This window comes from Equus caballus, chromosome 26 (genome assembly GCF_041296265.1).
Source record: "Equus caballus isolate H_3958 breed thoroughbred chromosome 26, TB-T2T, whole genome shotgun sequence".
Taxonomy (NCBI): domain Eukaryota; kingdom Metazoa; phylum Chordata; class Mammalia; order Perissodactyla; family Equidae; genus Equus; species Equus caballus.
This window is the reverse complement of record NC_091709.1, coordinates 35,263,945-35,288,333: the sequence shown is the minus strand read 5'-3', so window position 1 is coordinate 35,288,333 and position 24,389 is coordinate 35,263,945. Positions and strand designations below refer to the sequence as shown.

General features: G+C 43.5%; 1 protein-coding gene across 12 annotated transcripts in view; it reads left to right on the top strand.

Moving 5' to 3' along the window:
- The window catches only part of TIAM1 (TIAM Rac1 associated GEF 1), a 351,800-nt gene that overhangs the window by 164,796 nt on the left and 162,615 nt on the right, over nt 1–24,389 (top strand). For 2 of the 12 annotated variants that reach the window (XM_070252086.1, XM_001498833.6), the window contains exons 1-2: nt 1,492–1,628; nt 6,110–6,289. The exons of 5 other annotated variants lie outside the window; for them this stretch is intronic. The gene's annotated coding sequence lies outside the window, so the exon portion shown is untranslated. Of the gene's footprint in view, nt 1–1,350; nt 1,629–1,912; nt 2,078–6,109; nt 6,290–24,389 lie in introns of those variants that run through there. 5 more of the 12 variants (XM_023629998.2, XM_070252080.1, XM_070252084.1 and 2 more) reach the window with 3 other exon arrangements.

Below are 24,389 nucleotides of genomic sequence, written 5' to 3'. Positions count from 1 at the left end.
TTGCAACATCCTTGCCTTCTATCTGCTAGACGCCAGTAGCACTCCTAAGTTGTGACAACCAAAAATGTCTTCAGATATTGCCCACTATTCTCTAGGGGCAGTCACCTCCTATTAAGGACCACTCTTCTATCTAAACACTCCTCTCTTCGTTCTCCTCCTTCAGAAGTCTTCCTGGGCTTTCTTCTGTTCATTTACTTTGTTGATTTACCAAATAGTTACTAGATTTCTACTTATGCCACCCTCTGTGCAAGGTACGGGGAAAATAAAGATGAACTAGGCATGTCCTTCTTCGTGTTCATATATATATATATGCATGAATATATATATTTGAGTCAATTTTGAATGTATCATAGTTTCCACCATTTGGATTTTTATCATTATTATCTTGACAGCTCCCTTTTCTGAGTATTATTGCTCCTAGACCATAACTCCGGCAGGCATTTGAGTAATTAGGACTTCTATAATGAATGTTGTGTTTCTATTTCTGTAGCCTGTATCTTTGAGGAAAGCCCCTTGCATTGTGGGTCCGTATCCTTGCCTTTTGACACAGCCATTAACCTTGTAAAGTGATAATGCTCTATTAATCTGTCAATTTCACCCATGAATGCTTCAACTAGTTCAGATATGGCCTCCACTGTCATTCCAGATCTCCTATTTTCTGATTTCTTTCATTCTCGTTAGCCAGCCACCTGAGGCTCCATTTAACGTGTGGTCCTTTTTAGTTTTATTTAATGACACTTTTTTGGGGGGACCCAAGGTCAAGCCCAGCAGAAGGATGTTCATTGCATCGCTCTCTGGCAAGCTTTAAGTTAGCATCTTTCCTGTAGAATTTTTAGAAACTGATATAAAAATTGCTCACGGGAAATCAATTTATAGCAGTTATTTTTCCAGGAGGAGAGAGAGAGGGATGTATTTCGGGCATGCATTTACAGATGGCTTCAACTGTTTTGGTAATTTTAATTTTTTATGTTGCATAGCGAGTACTTGGGGGTTCATTATATTATTTTCACACATTTTGTATATGTGAAATATTTAAGTTTTAAAGGAAAGCTAGCCAGTCGAAAGTTCGCTTTTGCTCTTCTGTCCTCCACCGTTTTAAAACAGATGTTTAGTAATTAGGCATCCGCTTGCTAAACTACCCACATTCCTGCGCATGAAGACGGAGTGCATGCAATTATTTAAGATTTCTAGCCTTTTAAATCCTGTAAGAAATACTGCCTTCTTGCTCTGTGCTGTGGAAAACAATCTGACAGGCACTCATGCTTTCTGCAGGGCGACCAGGTTCATCTGTAAAATGGTTAAAACCTGTTAGGAATAAATTTCCCCCAAGGATGCCAGGCGCGGTGTGCCGGGACTGAATGACAGCCCGCCTGAGTTCTCGGCGTTGCGAATGCCAAAGGGAAGAATTAAATTGGAGAAGGGGGAGGAGTGGAGGGAGGCGACGGTGGGTGGGGAGGAGCGACAAACCCTCTGCAACACACCCAAATGACCAGATTCATCATAGCATGAAACTTCGCAAGTTACGCCCACTCCCGCTGCCAGAAGGCTCTGCTTCCTCATTTCTGTTACTGGAAGTTTGAGAGATGTGAGGCAAGACGGGAGAAGCATGTGCGCCTCGCCGAGCGGTGGTGAGCTTGAATTTTAAAATCGATCCTTTCCACCGGCTAATTTCTTTGTGTGGGGTGGGGTGGGGTGGGGAGGGCAAGCCGCCGAGGGTGGCTCTGGAGAAGCAGAGGCCAGCTGAGAGCCCCGAGCGAGCTCTGCAGCCGCGGCGGGGGGACCGGTGCGCCCGGAGACCCTCCAGCTGCAGGTCCGCGCTGCGCCCAGGCTGCCCGGGGATGCCGCCCACGTCATTTCTGGCTCCGGGATAAAGGGGGTTCGTGCTTTGAAAGCGCTTCACCTTTCCCTGCTTGCCCCCTGTAACCAAGCATTGTCCGGGATACGGGGTGGGGAGGGAGGGAGGCTGGAATCACGTTCCCACCAAAGACGCATCCAGTCCCGGGCTCTCCTTCTGCGCGTTCAGTGGTTACAGGTCACTGTCGTTGAAAGTGAACCCCGTGAAAGGCTTGAGATTCAGGTGAGGAAAACTTCCGAAGGAATATTCTGAAGCCCTGGCGCCCGACAGGCTCCTGCACGGGTGTTCTGGAGTGAGGCATCGGAAGTCTCGGGTTTCTCATTAATTTTGCGTCTGATTAAATTATTTCAGCTCAAGGCTTCCTGGCCATTGAGGTGTTATATGTTTATCCGGACCTTTTGGGGGGAAATGTTAGTCTTTTTCTGGCAGCTGGTTTATCCTCTGATTGCCTAAGTCAATTTTGGGTGGGGTGGGGAGAGGAAGTTTGGATGGAGGATGGCACTAGGGTTAGGATCACTGCAAGCCACGCTCAATATGTACCAACAAACGGGAGAGCTGGCCAGTGGTAAACTGTCTCCCCAAGCTTGTTCAGGTTTTGTTTTGACCCCCAGAAGGAGCCTTCATTTGGCATGTGTGGTATTTACTGGCTGTGTGGGGTCAGATGGAGGCTTTTGGGTTAACTTTTACCTATGTCACCTATTTCGTATCTGATCAGCTAGTTATGCAGAGCAGTGGGAGCTCTGTGTGTGTGTGTGTGTATTTTGTGAGCTAATCCTTCATAAGAATTTTTGGAGAATTGTCTTACTTTTACGGCAAGAAACTAAGGTGAAGAAAGGTGTGGCTCTTATATTTACAGGAAAGCAAATTTCATTTAAAAGTGTTTCTCCCGGTTCTGGGGAGGACGCCATCAGGGGGATGTTAGTAGCTGATGCTGTCATTCTCCTAACACCAGAGTGGAACAGCCTGGCTTTCTCCCCTTGAACGTCGGGGCTCAGGGAACAGGTGGCTGTGGCCACAGTTTTCCTTAGCTTGCTTTCACCTTCCAGCTTCCCTGAAGTTAACAGACAGAAGTGAAATGAAGTTGCTTTTAAACTAAACCAGACACACCCCAGGGAAGAACAGCAGGTTTTGCACAGCTGTCATAACTGCTAGAGCCCTGTGTTCTAGCTCGTTGTGGGCTCATGAAAGAACTTGGCAGGTAGATATGAACTTGATGCTGACAGGGGGTGTGTGCCTCCCCACCCCCCAGGGAAGCTTTGCCAACTCACTCAACAGGAAAGACAACCAAGTTGGGTCTTGTGATAGTGTTGGTGAAACTGACTAATAGACTCTTGTTCATGGAGTTTATGGAACAATAATCCTCAGAGAAAAGGGAATATATTATTCATAAAGGTTTTTAGACGTTGTCACATGGGATGGTTAGAGGACATCATCCTGCAGACGTTTGAAATTGGATTAATTCTACTATATACCTGTGCAGGTGTGAGAGAAAGTTACAATTTCTGTCATTATTTATTTACTTTTTGGGTCTCCTTATGTCTCCCATAAATAACCTGGTTTGGCTCTGGCTGTTTGTATTGTTCTTTTAAATTGCAGATTCAATTTGTTTAATAGAAATAGGACCAGTAAGATGAATTTGTTTTTAGTAACTGTTTTTTTATAGGCATTTTCCCGTTTCGTGTAAATTTTTAAATTTATTGTTAACAAAGTTGCACATAACTTCCTTCTATAAAATTTTTAAAGACTATAGTCTGTAGAACATTTCCTTTCTCATTCCTGGCATTGGTTGTTTGTGCCTTTTTTTCTTTTCCTCTTGATCAGTCTTGCTAATGTATTAGCGATTTCATTGGTCTTTTGAAAGAACGAGCTTTGGATTTGGTTTGTATTGTATGAAGCATAAACAAGCACTAGCTCCCCTTTTTAAGTTCACATGTGTTTAAAATATTCTGCCCTGTGGAACTCTGTCAAAAAAGATTTTAAGTCTTTAAAACTTAAGTAGCTGAATCTCCAAGCAGGAGGAAGGAGGAAGACATTATGTATTTATCTTTATGTGTCTTTGACATAATGTTTTTCAGTTTTGTTAAGACATACCGTGTGTTCTTGCGTATCATACGCGTTGGACCAGGTTGTTCTAAGGTGGGTTTTGTATATTCACTCGGGCACGCCCTGTGAAATTGTTTTGGAAACATCTAAGTAGAATTTACATGAGACTTATGGGTAATTTAATGTGAATTGTAGGTGCTTTGAACCCACTTGACAATACGGATTTACTTTGTACCAGGGCAGAGCAAATTTGCTGTAATGACTGAGGAAGAATGTTTCATTTTGGTTCATATTTAATGCATGAGTCTTGGCATCTTAAAGTTTTCTCAGAAAATCTTTCTAAGTATGTGGCGGTATAAGAACAAGAACTTTGGAGTCAGAAAGAGCTGGGTTTGAATTCCTGCTCTGCCACTTTTAGCTCTGTGGCCTCAGGAAAGTTGTCTAACCTCTCTGAGCTTACATTTCCCCTACGGTGAGATGGAAAAAATGAAAACTGCTTTGGGGGGCTGTCGTGAGATTTCTCTGTGAGTATTCATGGAAGGGACCCATCTTGTGGTTTGGCACAAAGTAGGCACTTAATAAATTCTAGTACATTGAGTGTTTTCCTCTCCTACCCTTTCTTGTCATCCAACCCCATAACTTCTCTCAGTGCTTTCCTTCCAGAGATGTGAAAGGTTATTGCAATAGAATAAAACAAAACTACTTCTCCCACTTTTTGTCTCTTCGTTATGGGCACATGGGATTACCAGGGTAGCTTTCCATATTTTCATCTTATCCTGGTTGGTTGGTGGTAGGCTGGCTGTGTATATTTCCCTTCCAATTTTTATCCTACCTTCCTGGGATTATTTTTATTTTTTTTTCTTTAGTTCATCTCACCTCCTTGAGGGTCTCAGTGCTCTATTCTTGTTTCTTTCTTTCTTTCCTCCCTCCCTCCCTCCCTTCCTTCCTCCCTTTGTCCCTCCCTCCCTCCCTCTCTTCCTTTTTCGCTATCTTTACCGTAGAAATGAAATGGGTACAAAGCTCAAAACTTGGCCAAGACGGGCATGTAAGTGAATGGGGTTGCTTTTATGAAGGCAAAGTTTGTTAAATGTAGTTACTCCAGAATTTAACTGGGAGATAAATTTTACTGTTGATTGCCAATGTTGATTTTGTATTGCCATTGCGTTTTCTGAGACTTTTTCCAGAGCTTGGAGTCCCTCGGTACTTTGGGGGGAAGTGTGGATTGTTCCACGCTATGGCTGACCTCATCCCCAGGATGGGAAGTGAAAAGCATAGGGCGGAGGAGGTTGGCTGGTTAATATTCCTCCACAAAGGAATACACGGCGTTATTGAAGTCGCCCAACCTTAATCCACTTGTTCTCCCTGGGGCTTGTCAATTGAAAAGGTCCTGGGGAATAGAGGGCATAATTAGTTAATATTTGTTTAGCTGCTGAGTATGGCAAGGGGCTGAACTGGGGATGGGAAGGGACTGTGAGCTGGGAAAAGGCTTTACGGGGCTGTGCGGACATCACTCGCTGCTCTGCCCAGAGACAGACTGAGTCTTGGTTTACATTTCGTGCAGTGGATCGGCTCAGCTGTGGAGCTCTTTTCAAAGGCAGCAACACGTTGACCAGCTGCCCTTGGTCTGGCCTGTCCGCTATGACCCCGTGTGCTGAGTAACAGCGTTGCTGCTGCTGTTTGTTCTAGTTGGGGGTTTTTATGAGAATGGAGAACAAGGAGGCGTGTAGTCTTTGTAAGTGTTTTGCAACACTTCTCCAGTTTATTTTGATTCTGTTGCTTGAAAACAAATATTAACGTGGCATTCATCGGTAAAACTTTTGGGCGAGAGATCATCACTTTTGGAAAGTTTTTTTTTTAATGGTTAGGGGTGGATTTGTGAGATATTGCATTTCGTGGAGCCTTGGAACTGTACCCTCCAGTGTGGGAGAATTCTGACTTCCAGAAATTAAGAGATTTTGGTGGGCAAGAATGACCACAGCCAGTGTGCTTTCTACAAAGCCACAGTGGAATAAGGGCCTGGCAAATGCTCCTTTGATTATTAAAATACTAATTGCTTGTTAAAATATTAATACTAAATACTAATTTATTGAGTGTCTGCAACATGTGAGGTACTTTTCCTGTGTCAATGTTTCGGAGGATGATCTTGCAACCTCTAGAGGTATATAAAAGATGAGCCCAAAACCCATGACGTTCCTGTGTCTGCTCTTGTAGGTAGAACCACTGTGCACTGAGGCCCACCTTTCTAGACCCGAAAGCCAGGCGGAGGAGGAGGAGGAGGGTTGGTACCATGGGGTGTGACGCTCTGAGCCCTAGTCTCTCACCTAGGATGTGAGCAGCCCCTGCGGATGGCGCCTTTGGAGATCTTGAGAAACCTCTTCTGTTTGGGATGGGGTAAGTGGGGCATGTGCAGAAGGCTGGGAAATGAGGATTCAAGCTTTTAAATTAGTTCTTCTTTTCTTAGGATCCTCCCCAAATCCTCCTGTTTCAGGACAACAGGAAGTTCATGATTTGGGACTATTGTTTTGGTGGAAAGAGGAGCTGCCCATTCTCCTCACTGGCAGTCTGAGCTTTGCACTTGATTTCCCGGGAGCCTTCTGATGCTGAGGGTCCCATTCTTGCTGGGTCATTCCCATGGACAAGCCAATCTTTCCGGCTTGATAAAGAGGGTATGGTGGCGCGCCCCATGTCAGGGATACCCGTGAGCTGGGTCAGCCCCTTGTGAACCACCCCTGATTTGCAATGATTCCTTATGCCTTGAGTCATGAGGAAGAAAGATTCCTGTTGATTCTCAGATTAAATTGTTTTGGAGACTTCGCAGGGAAATCTTCCTTTGTCTTCCTGGCTTCTCTTTTGCCAGCCCTCACGATACTAGGAAAAGGGGAAGAAAGAATTGATTTGGCTCGTAGCAGGGGAAGCTGGGGATCAGAATGGGATTTTTCTGGGGCTGTTGGACCTGAGATCATGTTTCTTTTAACAGAGAGGATGAGCCTTCATCTAAGCTTCAGAGTGGGTTTGGTTGCAGTGGAATATTTCACATGGGCCCCGCTGCTGGGCTCACGTTGGATGTCTTTCTTGCACTGTGGGCTAGAGCTTTCCACTGGAAGGATCAAGTGCGAGACGTGCACGTTCACAGGCGCCACGAGAGAAGGAATATGCTGTAAAGACACTTTTCCTATATCCCGGGTGTGGCACGAGGCTCTTCTAGCGAAGTCCAGCAACAAGGGCTGTGTGTACTTCAGTCTCCCTCTTCCAAGTGGGGACAGTGGCCATCCCCATTCACGGGATCAAGAGAGGCTTTATGACCATACAGAGTTGCTAGTGGTCTTTTCAAGTTTCCTTCCTCCCGTGAACAAAGCCACCCAGGCCTTGGTAGGAGGTAACCTTATGCCACTTTATTTAACATTTACCAGGTTTTGGTAATGTGATGGTTGGTCCCAAATTTGAACAAAATATGAGACTTGGTGGAGAGCCAGAATCACAAGCGCTTCCTGAGGCACGATCTCTGCAATTAAAAAAAAAGAACTGTGTTGTTGTAAGAACACCTAACATGAGATCTACCCACTTAGCAGAGTGTTAGATGTACAATACAGTATTGTTAACTGTAGATACAGTATTTTGCAGCAGATCTCTAGAATGTATTCATGTGCCACAAGTGGAATTTTATACCCATTTGCCCCTCCCTCCAGCCTCTGGCAACCACCATTTTATTTTTTGCTTCCGTGAATTTGACTACTGTCATGCGTCGCTTAGCGGCAGGGATGAGTTCTGAGAAATGCGTTGTTAGGTGAAAGTCATAGAGTGTAGTTTCACACACCTAGATAGTATAGCCTATGATACACCTAGGCTGTTTGGGACTAATCCTATGGGACCATCCTTGTATATGCGGTCCGTCGTTGACTGAAATGTCGTTATGCGGCACATGACTGTATTTTAGATGCCTCTTATGAGTGGAATCATCCTGCATTTGTCCTTCTGTGACTGGCTTATTTCACACAGCATACTGTTTTCCAGGCTCACCCATGTTGTCACGTATTGGCAGGATTTCCTTTTTATAAGACTGGATGATATTCCATTGTATATACCCCTCTTTTTTCCATCCTTCATTGATGGACATTTAGGTGGTTTCCACCTTTTGGCTACTGTGAAAAATGCTGCGGTGAACATAGGGTTGCTACTATCTCTTTGAGATCTTGTTTTCATTTCTTCTAGATGAAAAGTATTCACAAGTGGGATTGCTGGATCATATGGTAGTTCTATTTTTAACTTTTTGAGGAATCTCCACGCTGTTTTCCATAGCGGCTGCACGATTTTGCTTTCCTGCTCATCCATGCAATTTTTAGTTTCCCAGCCAGCATTCCAGGCCCTGCCTTGCGGCTCTTGCTGTGACTTGTTCCTCCAGTCTTACCTGTTGCTCCTCACGCCTGAATCCAGACGGACAGCCTTAGCCACTCCTTTCTCTGCGTGTACACAGCAGTGGAAACCTCTCTCTCAGTATTTACGTCACATTGTGTTATCGTAATTGGGTTATTTGCTTTTTGTAAGGGGTAAAAAGAATATAAATGGTAATAACACAATAGTGATAAAAGCAATCACAGTGAACCCTTTGTAGCACACGCTGTCTGTGCTCTGCCCCATCCTTTGGAACCACTTCACCTTTCGCCATATTGCCTCCTCCCATGCCCTTTCACTCCCATGCACCCTGCCACCTCTTCTCTTTGTTGGATGGCTCCCTCAGGGGTTGACCCCTTTGACCCAGGAATCCCTGTACCCCTAGGGCAGTCCTTGGCCAGAGGTGACCATAAGGAAGCTGGTGTATTTCAGGACAACTCTGAGGCTTCTTCTGTCCTGTCCCCAGAGAGCTCCTGTGGCTCTCTTATCTCCCTCTCCGACTGATTTTCTCTGGAAATGCTTCCTAATAACTAAAATATGAATTCTCGTCTCTAGCTTAAAGTAACTTGTTCAAAGCAGCAGAGTTGGAAAGTGGGGAGCTAGGATTTGAACCCCCGGTCACCTGGCTCCAGTGTCTGCTCTTAACCACAATGCTCTGGTGTCTTTCTCCAAGGCTCCTCCTTTGTATATTTGCCTCAGCGTGGATTATAGCGACTGCTCTGGGGTGTTTTGTAAATACTTGCTTAATGAGTGGCTGAATGACCTGTGACCTCAGCACGGTCCCCCAGTCAGCCTTACTGGGTCCTGTCTCTGGGCATTTGTCCACTCAGTTGCCCCGTGGAATGACCTTCCACCAGCTCTCCTTCAGAGTCGACTCAAGCCCGTGTCCTTCTTCCTGCCTCTTGAGTCCGTCCCAACCCACTGTCATGTCCCCTGAGAATCAGTATTATTTGGCAGATGTTGCCTCCTACAGCTTCTCTTCCCGAAAGCTGACTGTAAATCCTTGAGAGCTGCGATGTTCTGCCGTGAACCACACTGTACATGTTTGGTGATTTGATTCTTTTGGGGTTAATCAAAACCTGATCGCAGCCCTCCAAAGAAATGCCAAAGTTGTTTCCGGATTCTATGAATGAAGGGAAATAATGAGGTCAAACAGCAACATTGAAAAAAAATAAGCGAGGGACAAATCTAAAAATTATGAGCCCATCTTTGCGGAGCCCATGTGTGCGTTTTCACACTGCAGCTGTTCAAGGTGAATCATAGAGAGGATGTGTCATCTTTTGGCTCTAAGCACAGTGGCTAGCCATCTTTCCCCCGGGGAAACTTAAGCAGATTTATGTGATGAATAATGTGGATTCTCTTCGAATACTTGGGACATGGTTTGACAGACTTCATGCAAATGGTAGGTAAAACATGTCAAGTGTCTTTTTTCCCCCTTTTTGAAGGATAACAAAGATGTCCCTTGGCAGAGTTAGGATGTTAAGTTTTAGCTGATGGCCAGCCAAACAGTGCACAGCGACCGCCTCCTTTGGCCGACTCAGACACGCTTTGCCTCCTGGGTGTGCCCCCACTCTAAGGTCCTGGGAAGAGGGCTCGGCTGGCGCTGAAGATGCAAAGGAAAAGAGACCACATACATTGTGCACCTACTGTGTGCCTGGCATTCTGCTAAGGGCACTCTAACAGAGTACGTGTCTGAACCTCATGACCACCCTGGGATGTGCTGTTTTTCTCTTAAAGTCCGGTGGATGGCACCCACATAACTTCACTGAGATCACACCATAATGGTGACCCTGGATTTGAACTATGATTTATCTGACTTCTAAGCCCATCATCATTCCTATGCCTCTTGGCTCTCCATTCCAGATATAAACAGAGGTGTTTAGATGATGCCTTTAAGGGTCATGTTGACTCTAGAATTCTGAGACTCCTGAGTTTGTTTCTGATTTGTACCTTTCCTACCTTAGCCAATTCCCCTTAGCACGTCACTGCTCAGGAATTTGGTAAAGTCAGTATTGCCTGAGATACCATGTTTAGGTGGGACTTTTAGGGGGTCGGGTGTGTAATATTTGAAAAACTGCAAAATTGGGGATCTGACTTTATTTTTAGGTGCCTATTCACAGGTGAAACATATCAAGCCCGTTCTTTGAACACCCTCAGGAAAGTTAAATAGTTTTATTCTTCTTTTTAAGAAGAAGGAGCCTCTCCAGCTAGACCGAGGACCTTCCTGTCCCTCTCTTAGCACATACAGCCTGCAGTGTTGGTGCCTTGGGTCTGATGATGCAGGATGCCCTGGAGCCTTTTGCTGTCCTGTCCCTCTCCTGCCCACATTGCATAAACATTGGCATGGCAGGGACAGATGGCCACTCCGGGGTCTCCTTTGATGTCACATTTGGTTGCCTGGGTGGGGGGTAGGGGTGGTTGCAGCCAGTCTCCGCGGGAGGAGAGGCTGACTGGGAAATACCCACTTGACGGTGGGTAAACACAAGCTTAACTCCGGAAAAGCTGGGTGCCCTGGTACGGATGCAGGCCGGGGCAGTAATGGAGTCAGAGTTTATATAAGAGTGTTTAGTTTGGGACGAAGCCAGTCGGCTCAAAGCACAGCCTTTTCTCTCTGCTTCTGATTGATGCTCCACGGAGTTTGGGTTTTCTTCTGAGATGGTGAATGGACTGTGGTGGGGGTGGGTGGTGAAGAGACTGATGGGATTGTAGATAATTACTTTCAGAGCTGGAAAAAGAATTCATTCCAGAAGCCGGGGTTATCTTTGCTGGAGCTCAGGTGAAAGTACCTGAAATCCCAAGAGAGTCAGGATAAAGCAGTGGGGGCCCTTATCAGTGGGACTCTGCTGGTCAGACAGCATCCGTCTGTGTAATGGGGACTGAAGGCTTTGATGGAAATAGGAAATTCGGTGATGAAGAACACTCAGACAGGGAGGGCGTGAGGCCGCAGAATCACACCTGAAAGAAAAATTAAGAGTTGACAGCATGTGACAATCAGATGGTTTTTCATGGTTTTAGCTTTAGAGGGACCACTGGAGGTAATTGCAGTTGCCTATATGCAAACAAGCCTCAGGTTCAGTCAAAAGGGAAAAGCCAAAAGCCACAAGGATGGATGGAAAGCTTTTCCCATTCCAGCCTCTGGGTAATAACTGTTGCTGTTTATTCTTCTCTTGCATTTACAGAAGTCCCAACAAACCAAATTAAAGGTAATGTATTCAAGTTCACAGAGTGGTATCCAGTTACTAGGCTTCATATCGACTGAGAGAGGGGAAGATGGTTAGTTCATTTACTCATTTTTTCAACGAGTCATTCATTGGGCAGCTCTGGGCATCGTCCTTGGAGGTATCCTAGGAGGCTTCAGTGAGGTGTGATGCACAGCTCACACTCCCTCAAGGAGCTTATAATCCAGAAGGGAAGAAAAGATAATGCCATTGCAAAGTTAATAGGGGGCCAAACGAGGGGTATCATCTCGAAGTTTGGTAGGGTCAGGACATTCGCCATTCAATGGAGGAATGGTGGAATGATGGGGAAGATTATTAATGATATTATTGCTAATTTCTATTGCTTATTAAGAGCTTACTCTCTGCTGGCACAGTTTTAAAGGCTTAGCATGTGTTAACCCATTTAATCTTCCCATTAACTCACTGAGCTATTATCGTCTTAGATTTACAGCTGAGGAAACTGAGGCAGAGAGACACAGCTAGTGCGCAACACGTCCAGGTAGACAGCTGGGCAGCCCGCACTCCTACCTACCCGAGCCTCTGTGGTCCTTCCCATTTCTCATCTCCCTGGGTTGCTAGGACAATCAGTGCATCTACAGTATTTATTTATTTTTAAGACTCAGGGGCAAACAACCAGTGTGGGTGCTTGGTTATTTCTGCCTCCCTCTTTTCAATGTTTGGGGGGAATCTAGTGTGTTTGAATGCCTCTTGGTCCACTTTAGTCCTGAAAGATCTAATCAACTGAGTTTTTCTAGGTCCTTGGAGGGTGATTTTAATTATCATATAAATAGCGTGAATATGACTGGGAGTTTCATTACTCAGTTCCTTGTTGGTGGTTCGAAGGTTTTCTCTGGGCAGTTCCAGTGTCAGTGTTGATGTGGCTGGAAATTGTCTCCTGCTGGGACATGGCGATTTCTTTTGGTGAATGGTCATTTTTTTGTTGTTAATTGATGAGGGAGGGTATTTATAGTAAGCCTAGCCATTTGTGTTTAAACAAAATGATTATCATTATTTGCCAGTTAGTGTTTATTTAATAAACTAGGAAGAAGGGAAGAGCACTGGGCTAGAAGTCAGGAAACCCAAGTTTTCTGGATTTGAGCTCTTTCTTATTCTTTAACTTTAGGTGAGCGAGTTACTGAGGGCAGCAAATTATATCCTCAGGGTCCTTGTGCTGTACAGAAGTTTCTCTCTCTATGGTAGTCAAAGCCTGTGACAGGGATATTATGTATCAAGACTCAACTTTTAGCTTGTTGTTACTGCATTATTTGTTTCAACATGTTGTTTTAGACCCAGATGCTCTGGCTGAATTTTGTATTTTTGGTGTTATATTTAAAATGCTGTGTTATATTCTGGTTGTGTTTTCTTTTCTTTCTTTCCTTTTTACTCCAGGAGTAGGGGGTTTAGTAGGATGAAAATGGAAACTAAAGAAGAATCACGATCTGGAAGTAATTTTCAACAGTAGAGAAATTAAACTAAAGGGGAAAACACTCCATTTTGCTGCTATTTGGATAAAGGGAATAAGGGAGCGCATACTTGCTTTTACTCAGTAATTGGATACGTTGTACATGATTTTTTCACTGAGACTTTATAGTTAAAAGACAGCAAAAAGCATATGTGAATTTAAATGTTTCCCTCTTCTCAAGAGCACATGGAGCTGGCATTCAAAGTCCGATTGCCTGCCTGTTATTTCTATGATTTGAAATCAGATTGAAATCCTCCAGGTGTGAGCCTCAGTGTGGGTGACCCCTGTCTATTTATCCACCTGGCCGTCTCTCTCGTCTTTTTAACTCACAAGTGGGACTGGGTACAAATGCCCAGGAAGACTTTGAATGTGGTAAATATGGGATGGGCGAAATTCATCTGCAAGATGGCAACCTTGAGTAGACATTTTGTAAATGTCTACATTTACAAATGTAAGATGGAAGGCCTTCTAAAATGCCTTGTGATTTGATTTGAGTTTTTAAAACTGGTATGTGTTGTGGTTGGGGATTCCCAGTCCTAAGTAGTATGGAAGTGTGGGATCTTTCATGCTAGGAATGATTTTTTTTTTTTTGATGAAGATTTGCCCTGAGCTAACATCTGTGCCGGTCTTCCTCTATTTTATATGTGGGACGCTGCCACAGCATGGCTTGATGAGCGTTGTGTAGGTCTAGGCCCAAGATCTGAACCCATGAACCCTGGGCTGCCAAAGCGGAGCCACTGGGCCCACCCACTACACCACTGGGCCAGCCCAAGGAATGAATTTTGATGTTAGAAATTGTTGAGAATGAGTTTTGATTTTAGAAATCTTTGAAAAATGGTTTATTCTGGTGTATCATGTCTTAAAACATGTCGAGACACTTGGACATTATCTTTCCTCAGGTTTCCTCAGAGATGCTATGGCTGGTAGTCCTTTGAGCAGCTGGGGCCCAAGGGCCTGCAGTGTTTTGATGTGGTGAGCTCACCTTTTCTAAGTCCTGGATCTATCTGACTTGAGATGCCCGTGTGTCTCTGGCATTTGTTTAATAAGTGGTATGTGGATTTTGACATAATTAGTTGACTAGATGCATACTTTCTTAATTCATTTCTAAACGTGGGTGCAGGGACTTTTATGAATCTGTGTTTTAAAATTTGTTGTAGTCTTGGTTGAATATTGATTGAATGTTCAAAATGCATTTACCAGTCAGCCATGTTTTAGCACCCGCTATGTGGCTCCACTCAGCGAGAGGCTCCTGGAGTTCAGGCCTGGATACAGAGGATGTGGTGGGGCCCTCCATAGAACTCACAGGCTAGTGATACCAGTGGGAAAAATGGGTTTTATTAATAGGGACCAAAGAAAATATTCAAAACATATTTTACATTTCAGAGTTTATAAATTCATTCTAAGTGCTTTAAAAAACCTTAGTGTCGGAAATGGATTCATGTGAGTATGAAACTCAAACCAGACTTCTTGGACAAATTGAATTTCTCAGAAGTGTTCTTTAAAAGGGTGACTTTCGTCAAGAGTATGAGGCCTATTTTCTTGTCCGTTCACTAAGGTTGTGCTTTACATTTCTGTCTATATTTTTGCTCCCTAAGATGCCGTTAGAAACATACAAACATTCACACAAAAACCTGCACATGGATGTTTAGAGCAGCTTTAATCATGATGGCCAAAACTTGGAAGCAACCAAGATGTCCTTCGATAGGTGAATAGATAACTATGGTCATCCAGACAATGGAATATTATTCAGCGCTCGAAAGAAATGAGCTGTCAAGCCATGAGGAGACATGGAGAAACCTTAAGTGCATGTTACTAAGGGAAAGAAGCTAATCTAAAAAACCTACATACCGTATGATTCTAACTGTATGACATCCTGGAAAAGGATAACTCTGGAGACAATAAAACAATCGGTGGTTGCCAGGAGCTTGGGGAAGGAGGCAGGGGTGGCTAGGCAGGACACAGGATTTTAAGGGTATTGAAACTATTCTGCATGATAATTATAATGGTGGATATATGTCATTATACATTTATTAAAACCTATAGCATGTACCACCCCTGGTGTGACCCCTAAGGTAAACTGTGGATTTTGGGTGATAATGTGTCATTGTAGGTTGATGGATTGTAACAAATGTACCACTCTAGGGGGGATGCTAATAACGGAGAGAGGCTCTATGAGGGCAGGAGGCATATAAGAAAGAACTCTGTACTTTCTGCTCACTTTTGCTGTGAGCCTTAAACTGCTCTATAAAATAAAATCTACTTACAAACAGCAACAACATACAAGCCAAAGTTGAGGAAACAGCTGTGGATTCCCTTCACAGTATCCAGTAAAGTGTCTCTTGACCTATATTACTTCTCCAAGTCCTCTGTGGCCCCTTTGCTCGGCAGCAGTTGGACAGTACGGGGAATCCTTTATCAAGCACAAGACTCTGATATTCAGAGAACTGGGATATATGAGAATGGGGATTTTCCCTGGCGGCTTCATAGCTATGAAGGAGTTGATTTCAAGTTCCTGTTTGCTTTCTTCTGATCCTGTCTCATGGAGTGCTGTTGATACTAAGGATGCGGTTTTTGGTGAACTGATTCCTTTGGTAGATTCCACGTTGGCCAGACTTCCCTGCATTGGGCAGGGAAGGAGTTGGGCTTTGATAGTGTTTGAAAGTACGATGGCCTGGGGACCAGAAATGGTCGGATCCAGCCTTGATCCTGTCACCTTTCCCATGAGGAGTTGCCAAGGGACGTACGTGCACAGGGCACGTTAACATGGAAGGGAGCAATTACAAAGATTTTTCTAGAAGGTTACATCAGTGTTTCTCTTTGCAAAAGCTTGCTTACTTTTTGGAAGTCATTGTTCATGTCTTTGACAAGTATTTCTTGAGCACTTCACTTTGTGCCATGCTCCTTTCCAGGTACTGGTGGTACAGTAGTGAACAAGACCCAGGAGAATCTCTGCACACATGTAACTGACATTCTGGAGGAGGAAGATAGACCATGAGCAAGTAGTCAAAACATGGAGGATATTGGCAGGGGATCATTGCCATGGAGCACAGTGATGCAAGGAAGGGAGCTAGGAAGTCTTGGGGGTTTGAACTTTTGAATAGGGGGGTTAGGAAGATCCCACTGCGTAGGTAACATTGGAGCAAAGATGGTAAAGGGTTGAAGGAGTGAGATCTTTTGTTAACAGACGGGGAGTGATATAGGGAGAGAGCAGGAGGTCGGGCTTGGCATGTTGGAAAGGCAACATGGAGGCCAATGGGTCTTGGGTGGAGAGAGCAGGAGGGGAGAGTCAGCAGGTGAAGACGAGGAGTGTGGTCATGGGAGGAGCAGGCACGACTGTTGGTGAGATGGGGAGCCTTTGGAGGATTGTGGGCAGGAGACAGGATCTGACTTAGTGTAGAGAGTAGGCTGGGCTGCCTTCTCATTTTGACCCTCATGGCAAGTAATCCTTGTGTCTGAGTAGTGGTTAGATTTTGTTATTGCTCACACAACCCTGATCCCATCAGTGCTGTTGGGTCTTTATTAATAAGTATTTTTTGACTTTTCTAGGCACAAATCTCCTTCTTTATAGTTAGAAAGAAAAAGGACTTTCGTCATGCAAGGATAGTTCACTGATGAGTTCCATAATGCGTTCGAGAGTGCCCGAAAAATGTTCGAACATAATTCCAGGTTCTCTGCAGCCCAATGTTTCATTTACCTCCAAAACAGAAAAATCTTCCTCGCTACGTTTAGCTTTCTTCCGGCTCTGAGAGCCCCTTTCTTGCCTGTAATCAGAGTCAACTCTCCTCTCCATTGCACGTGCCACTTTTTGGTTCAGGCTGCCCATCTGGAGTTTTGGTTCTGAAAAATTGCACCATTTGTCATGTGTGTTACCTTCCCACTGGGGCCACCTAAATCACGGCCTGCACACAGCTGGGGGGGTGGTCTCTGGGCCTTTCAAAATTCCAGACCTGAATTTTTTGGTGTTTGGCCCTCATTAGCCCGTTTTAAGTGGCGTGTGGTAAACTTGTCCACAGATGTTAGTTTACCAGTGTGCTTTGAACAGAATAATAATAACTTTCACATCTGGTCCCCTTTTCATCTAGGGATCTTAAAACCCCAAGTGCACATTAATTAAACCTCACGTCCCTGGAAGGTAGGGAAGGGATAGAGGGCAATGGCTTTAATCACCATTGCAAAGAACTTAGAGGGACAGCCTCTGGGCCCAACACAGGAACAGGCATTTTGTGTTATACGAATGCCTTTCATCTAGCATCTTAAATACTTGGCAAGTATTACCTGGTGGGAAGTGCATTATGATGCACATCTGCAGGGAACAGGGAATATCCTGGGCTGTAGGAACTCGCCTGAGCTTTCCACTATTATCATTTCAGAGGACTCGTTTATGTCTAGTTCATGGGTTCTTACGGTTCATCGTGGATTGTCTGGAGTCTCATGGTGTGGACCGAGGATGGGTAGAGTTGACTGGGAAGGCGGTTTGGTTTTTCTTTCCATCTTTTTGGTTTTGTACGCAGATAGATAGGATTCCTTTTTCAATTTCAGCTGTCTCCCAAGCGGGTCATGAGTAATTCTCATTTAGGGGCCTGAGACATTCCCTTTACCTTCACCCGCTCACTCCAGAAAGTGTTCCAAGTGAGCTGACAGCATAAATGCAGGAGGGAGCCATGTATTTCTCCAGAAGAAGTTGCTTGAGTCCCTTCCTGGCAAATGAGGCATTGATTTAAAAGATACAACAGAACAAAAAACCAAATGAGTAAATGTTACGGTCATGTCACTCATAGTGGAGAAGTCAGCTGCTCACTTGTGGGAGGGGAGTTAGGGGTCTGACTCCCACTGAGGTCAGAGCGTTCATCTGCACGGCCAGTCCTTCTGCAGTGAGAGCCAGGGCCTTTGGTCTGGGACTTAACATTGAACAGCAACTTAATTCAGTGGAGGGACTAGAGAACCGAGTATGAGATGGATCTTCCAGGTGGAGATTCACAGGACGCAGCTTCTGTCTCACAGTATGGCAGAGGTGATAGGAAAGTCAGTGTATAGTGACAAAGAGAACGGCAATGAGAGTTGGAGCGAAGACTGAGGGTTCAGGAGCCATACTGCCTGGATGTGAAACCAGCTCTGTCCCACGGATGACTAGAGTGACTGTGGGCCAGCGACAGTCATGGGGTTTCAGTTCCTTCCCCTGTAAGATGGGGGATGCTGGTACCCGCTTCACAGAGCTATTGTGAGGAATGAGAGGAGTAACACGTGTAAGGACTCAGAGGAGCCTGCAGCACAAGCGCACCATCAGGAAATGTGAGCTGGAATCATCTTCTACATCATGATGAGCGAGATGGAACGCGCAGAGCAAGAAGGATGCACTCTGCTGGGGGGGAAAGAGGGAGCAAGGAAGCCTTGAGAGAAGTTGAACTCCAAGCTAGCCTTTTCTTTCACTTTTGTATGTAATATCTTTAAGTGATCATGGACATTGATTGTAAAAAAAAATAGAACATATAGACAAGCAAAAAGAGGACCATCAAAACTACCCCTTAGTCTGCTCCCAGAAGTCCTACTATTAATATTTAGCTTATTTCCTTTTATTCTTCTTTTTTCCTCCTCTGCTGAGTTGGTTTTTGAAAGATGTCAGGGAGGGTTAATGTTTTCCTACACTTAATTCCATCAATTTGGTTTTTTGTGTGTTACGTAAGGAGCAATTTTTACTTGCTTTTAAAATTCTGTCATGAAATATTTAAAAAACACAGACGAGCCTGCAGAATAACACACTGTAAGAGGGCAGTGTCTAGACCGAGCTCAAATCATGTGTGAAAGCCTGCCGTCTTAGGAAGGGGTGCAGGCCAGCTAAACTTGCTGAGTGTTTCCTTTGGCCTGGCCCTGCACTGGGCATTTCAGGCAGGTAACTTCTGTAACCCTACAGTAACCATCTGGGGTCATTCTTCTTCCCCTTTTTTGATCTCATAACTAAGGAGGCACTGAGAGGCTGAAGGATTTGTCTACCAGAGCATGTAGATCAGTGGAGAGCCGGAAATGTCAGGTGAGCCTGATACCACATAACCTGAATGCCGTCTTCTGTTCACATTTGCCTCAGGGCCCCCTGACTCAACCATCCTTGCCCAAGGCCACTATTTATGGATGTCATGGATATTTTTCCTGACAAATTATATTTGGAAGTATGAAGTGAACAAAATTGACTGCTTTTTTTTGTGGTAAAATACATATGACATAAAATTTACCACCTTAAACATTTTTTTTTTTATTAATGTTATGATAGATCCACCTTAAACATTTTTAAGTGAACAATTCAGCAGAATTAAGTACGTTCATGACGTTATGCAACCATCACCACTGTCTATTTCCAGAACTTTTTCATCATCCCAAACAGAAACTCTGTACTCATTGAGCAATAATACGCTCTTCCACCCCCAGCCTCTGTTCTACATTCTGTCTTTATGAATTTGCCTATTCCAGGTAGGCACGTCTTCCCCTACGTGGAATCATACGATATTTGTCCTTTTGTGACTGGCTCATTTCACTTAGCATCATGTTTTCAGGGTTCATTCATGTGGCATGCATCAGAAATTCATTCCTTTTTTTTTTACTGAATAATAGTTCATAATAATACATTTTGTTTATTCATTCATCTGTCAATGGATACTTATGTTTCCACCTTTTGACTGTTGTGAATAGTGCTGCTATGAACATTGGTCATGCAACTCAACAGCAACAACAACGAAACAACCCAATTTAAAAAAATGGGCAAATGGACATTTCTCCAGAGAAGATAGACAAATGGCCAGTAAGCACAGGAAAAGATGTTCAACATCATTAGTCATTAGGGAAATGCACATCAAAACCACAGTGAGATACCGCTTCACACCCACCAGGATAGCTGTATTTAAAAAAAAAGAGAGAGGGGGCAATAACAAGTGTTGGTGAGCATATGGAGAAACTGGAACCCTTGTACATTGCTGTTGGGAAGGTAAAATAGCGCAGCTGCTGTGGAATCCAGTTTGGTGGTTCCTCAAAATGTTAAACAGAATTACCGGGTGACCCAGCAATTCCACTCCTAGGTATATGCCCTGAAGAATTGAAAACAAGGACTCAAATAGATACTTGTATACCAATTGAGCTACTTTTGAACTTGAATTATTATTGTTTACCAATTCATCCTTTCTAAGGATCATTTACTTATGCTACCATTCGGGCATTTAGCATGTAGAAGAGCAGAGCTTAGTGCTCCAGAAAGACAACCCATCCATATTTATGCTGATGCAATGACGCAGAACCACGTGAGTAGAAATTGAGGCCCTAGAGACACAAAAAGTTTGGTTCAAACCTTGGGGGCCATCTTGTAATGTCAAGACCCAGAGGAAACATTCTGAATGAGAAACCAGACTGAATCAGATCTTTTCTTTCTAGTAACGTTGTCAAGATAATGATAAAATAATGCCAAGGAGATTTATATACAGAGCTCTTTTCTCCCAGTCTCAGAGGCCAAAAGACTCATTTCCCAAGTATTAAATTTCGTTGGCTGGACCATGACAAAATTGGCAGGTTTTGCTAGTCAGAGTTAGGAAGAGAAAGTCTAAGTAGGATCCAGATCATTGGTTTTGGGTTCTTGGATGGTTATTCTGTCTCTGCAGAGTCAAATCTATTGCCTACCTACTAAACCGTTGATAATTCATCCAGCCTTAGGGGATGTATCAAAATACTCACTTGAATATTTGTTATTTGGAAATTGACTTCGAACAATAGAATGAAATGCTCTCGCTGTAGAAGACCTGGGAGCTGTAACTGCCCGAATTCCTATTTAACTCCACTCTGTGACCCTGCCATTAGTCCTGTGACTGGACATTGACCCAAAGAAAAATATCTTCTTTCTGAAGTCCTCTCTTAAGCTGGGTCAGTGGTTACATGTTTTGGTGTCTAGGAATTCTCCACTGGATGGGAGCTGCATAAGAATGGGAATACGTAGTATAGTTGTCTGACCAAGTAGACGCCTGTAGTCTTTCCTAAAATTGGAAAGTAATAGCTGAGTCAAGCACAGTATTTAAAATGCTTGCAAACCCACTTGAAATCCAGAATGTGGAGAGGACAGAGCTGAGTGGGATTTGAGAAGCTCTTTTCCCCGTGCAAGTTCTGGACCCATTGGGAGAGACAGAGGAGTCCGTAGATGGAGACCAAAAGATCAGCTCTGCTATGGATAGATGTAGGATTGGAGGTTGTGGCTTAGAAGTACAGCAACAGTCAGATTCTCAAAAGTCCCTGAATGGAAGAGTTAGATGGACCTGCCCACCTGTGAGACCTAGCACTGGGCCACAGTAGGCTTCCTCCCTCTTGAAATACCTACTGACATTACCTGCCGCGTGATCTAGAGCAGGTCAGAGCTTGGGTTCTCCATGAGCCTGGAAGATCCCAAAGAGAAGAAGAAAAAGGCTTGAGCTGGCCATGGGTAGGTCATTCCCCCAAACCAGGAGAGGGCCTCTGCCTCCCCAGAGCAGTCCAAGGGGTCAGCAAGGCCACGATGTTTTCTATAGTTTTGATCTGATAAAAATGAACTGTTCAGAATCTTGATTGGTTTTCAGTGAGAAGACTAATTGTGCCCCAACCATAGGGTGGGGAGAAGAATGCCACGTTTGTGTTTTAATGGACATTCAGATGGAAATGCGATTCTTTGTTAGCTCCCCATAAAATACTCCCCTTTATGAAAAGTGGGCATTCCTTTTCATCCAAGGGCGGCCACATTTCACAATTGTCTAAATCAGTACAAACCTTTTCTGGAAATATTTAGGCTGTTTAATTAGGAGCAAGCAGTGTTGAAGCAATGATTTTTAAAGTACTTATCTTAACGTTCTGTCAGTTTCTGTTGGAGACAGGAAATAGAGGTAGGTGACAATCTTCAATTTTGCAGATTTCAGAATCTTAATGTCATAGCACTGGAGCGCCACAGAGGACACCAGGCACCCTCTGGTTTAACCCCCTCTCCTTCTAATTTAACACTCAGAATCCTAGTATGGTTAGTCACCCATGGTAGGCACTCAGTTTCTAGAATAAATGAATGAATGTTATATATATTCCACTATATCGTTACTGTTTATTTTGTGACATAATTTTATGACCCTCTTGGTTGGAATGATCTCTCCTGGCATGTTAATTTTATTAATATATAGGGGAAGCTTTATGTGGTTTTCTTGCCAGGTTTGGTGACCCTCGCAAAATAAATACATTTATATATAAAACCTATGTCGGTCCCACTCATTTGAAAAGCTGATAAAAGCCATGGAATGAACTGCTTCTTATACAAATGCAGATACGCCCATGTGCATAATTTTGCATCCAATTCAGAAGGTTCACAAGCCTTTGAAAGCTCCTCAGGGATCCTGTGCTCAGAACCTTTGTATTAGGTCAATTCCCAGAGCCTATGCAAAATTACTAAAGTTAGCAAGCCTATGTGACTCTTCCCCTTTAAAAGCATGAACATTTAAAAAAATACAAATAGCTTCATGTGGAAATTTGTGATTTCCGTCTAGGCAGTGGTTTTTAACCAAGGGTTGAGACCCTTTTAGGATTTATTAAATAATTTTGGTGGTTTGGGACCAACATTACCAAAACAATGTAATGGAACAGAATAGAAAAGCAAGCAGGCTCTATGTTTATATGTCTGTGTACCGGCTTGAGATGAAAAATATGGGTCCCAGTTTGAGAAAACTGATGCCTGTGCTGTTTGTTTTACGATAGATTTAGGGCAGTGGGAGCAATTTCAAGAAAGTCATACTTTCTTTTCATGGTATGTTTTGACTATGTTGGTCCTTTTTCTTCCTTATAAAAAGGTCCAAGAGTCTAGTGGTTCCGCTAACATTTCTTTATCTTAACATCCTACCCCGAGGTCGTCACTTATCTACAGTGGCTCTGAGGATACCTCTAAAGAAAATATGCTTCAGTCCTACTGTTGGAGGCTCTCCTGATTTTCCCTAGTATGCAAACTCTTTTTTTTTTTTTCCCCATCTGCAGCTGAGGATCAGTGTAATCCCCATGCTGCCACCACTTAACCACTGTAGACAAGAGACCTAATGTTCCCTAGACCCAGTTTCGTCGTCTGTAAAATGGTCCTGATAATGACAATACCCTCCTTCCAGGATTGGTGGGAAGATTAAATGAGCTAATAGATGTAAAATGCGAAGCATAAATCCTCCATAAGCATTGATCAGTATTCTTAGGAGTGGCTGAACTCTTTGTGTACCGTAAGGGAATCGCATTTTAGACTTCCTTTAGAATTTCTCGGAATTGGTCCGTTCTGGCTGCTTTAACAAAGCAGATGAGTACTCTGGGCATAGTAGTGTCCTTGTTTTAAAAGCATCTGCTTAATCTATTTTTTTTTGCTTTAAACATAGTCTGTTTAACTCCTGATTTTTTGGTATAAATTATTTTGCCCCCGCACGTCATAAATAACATTAAAAGAACAGTCTGTCTTTCCTGTCTCTATATTGTGAACCAACATGTCGTTTTACAAATGTTGCAAATGTTGATTATTTGGGACCCAGATGGGAATCTCCACGAAGACTCAGAATACCATTGAAACTCAATTGCCAGGATCTGTTATTAAAGTAAATGTGGTAAAAAAAAAAAAACAACAAAACACAAAGAGAGGTAAGTAGTTTTCCTGGTATTTTTCCCCTCAGAAGTACTTTTTGTAGGTATTGAGTTCATCTTTAAGGAAAGAAGTTTATTGAATTTCCAGGATTATCAAACATACTCACAGGAATATCTGCCCCAAATCAATGTATTCCAATTCTTAAAAAAGATAATTTATGCGTGAAAATCTTGCTTCTCTATCACTCTTAGAGTATCGCAGGAAGATTTAAGTTTGAGCTTGCTGTATCTGATAAAATAATATATAGGACATACTTTATGCATATAAACCTTCTTTTTGCACCAGGCCGGTGAGTGGCTGCTATGATTTAAGGGTTGTGTGTGATGTGGGCTTGAGAGGATTGCTGACCTATTTCCCAGAGCGCTGCCTGACCTTTGTTGAAATTGTGCCTCCCGACATTCCTTTCGGCACCATGCCCTGCTTCTTTCATTCCTCCTATTTACATAATATTTTCATACTCTCTTTTCTTCCTTTGACTCTCTCTGGCTATAAAAACTTTCCCTTAGGAAGGAATGCAGTTACTAGTACTGGCAGAATTCTATAGGAAATGGGCATCTCTCTCCCAGGTTGCAGTTTCTGCTCAGCCACTTGCAAGAACTCAGGTGGCTGAATTGACCTCTCTGAGCTTCAGTTTGCTTGTTTGTACAATGGGCCTCTGATTATCTATGGATTCAGTGAACACTTCATACTAATAAAGATCAAGTTTACTTCTCTGAAGAGTATATGTTTCTTAAGAAGAGGAATAATTAAAGATTAACATCTAACAGTGGATTTTTTGGT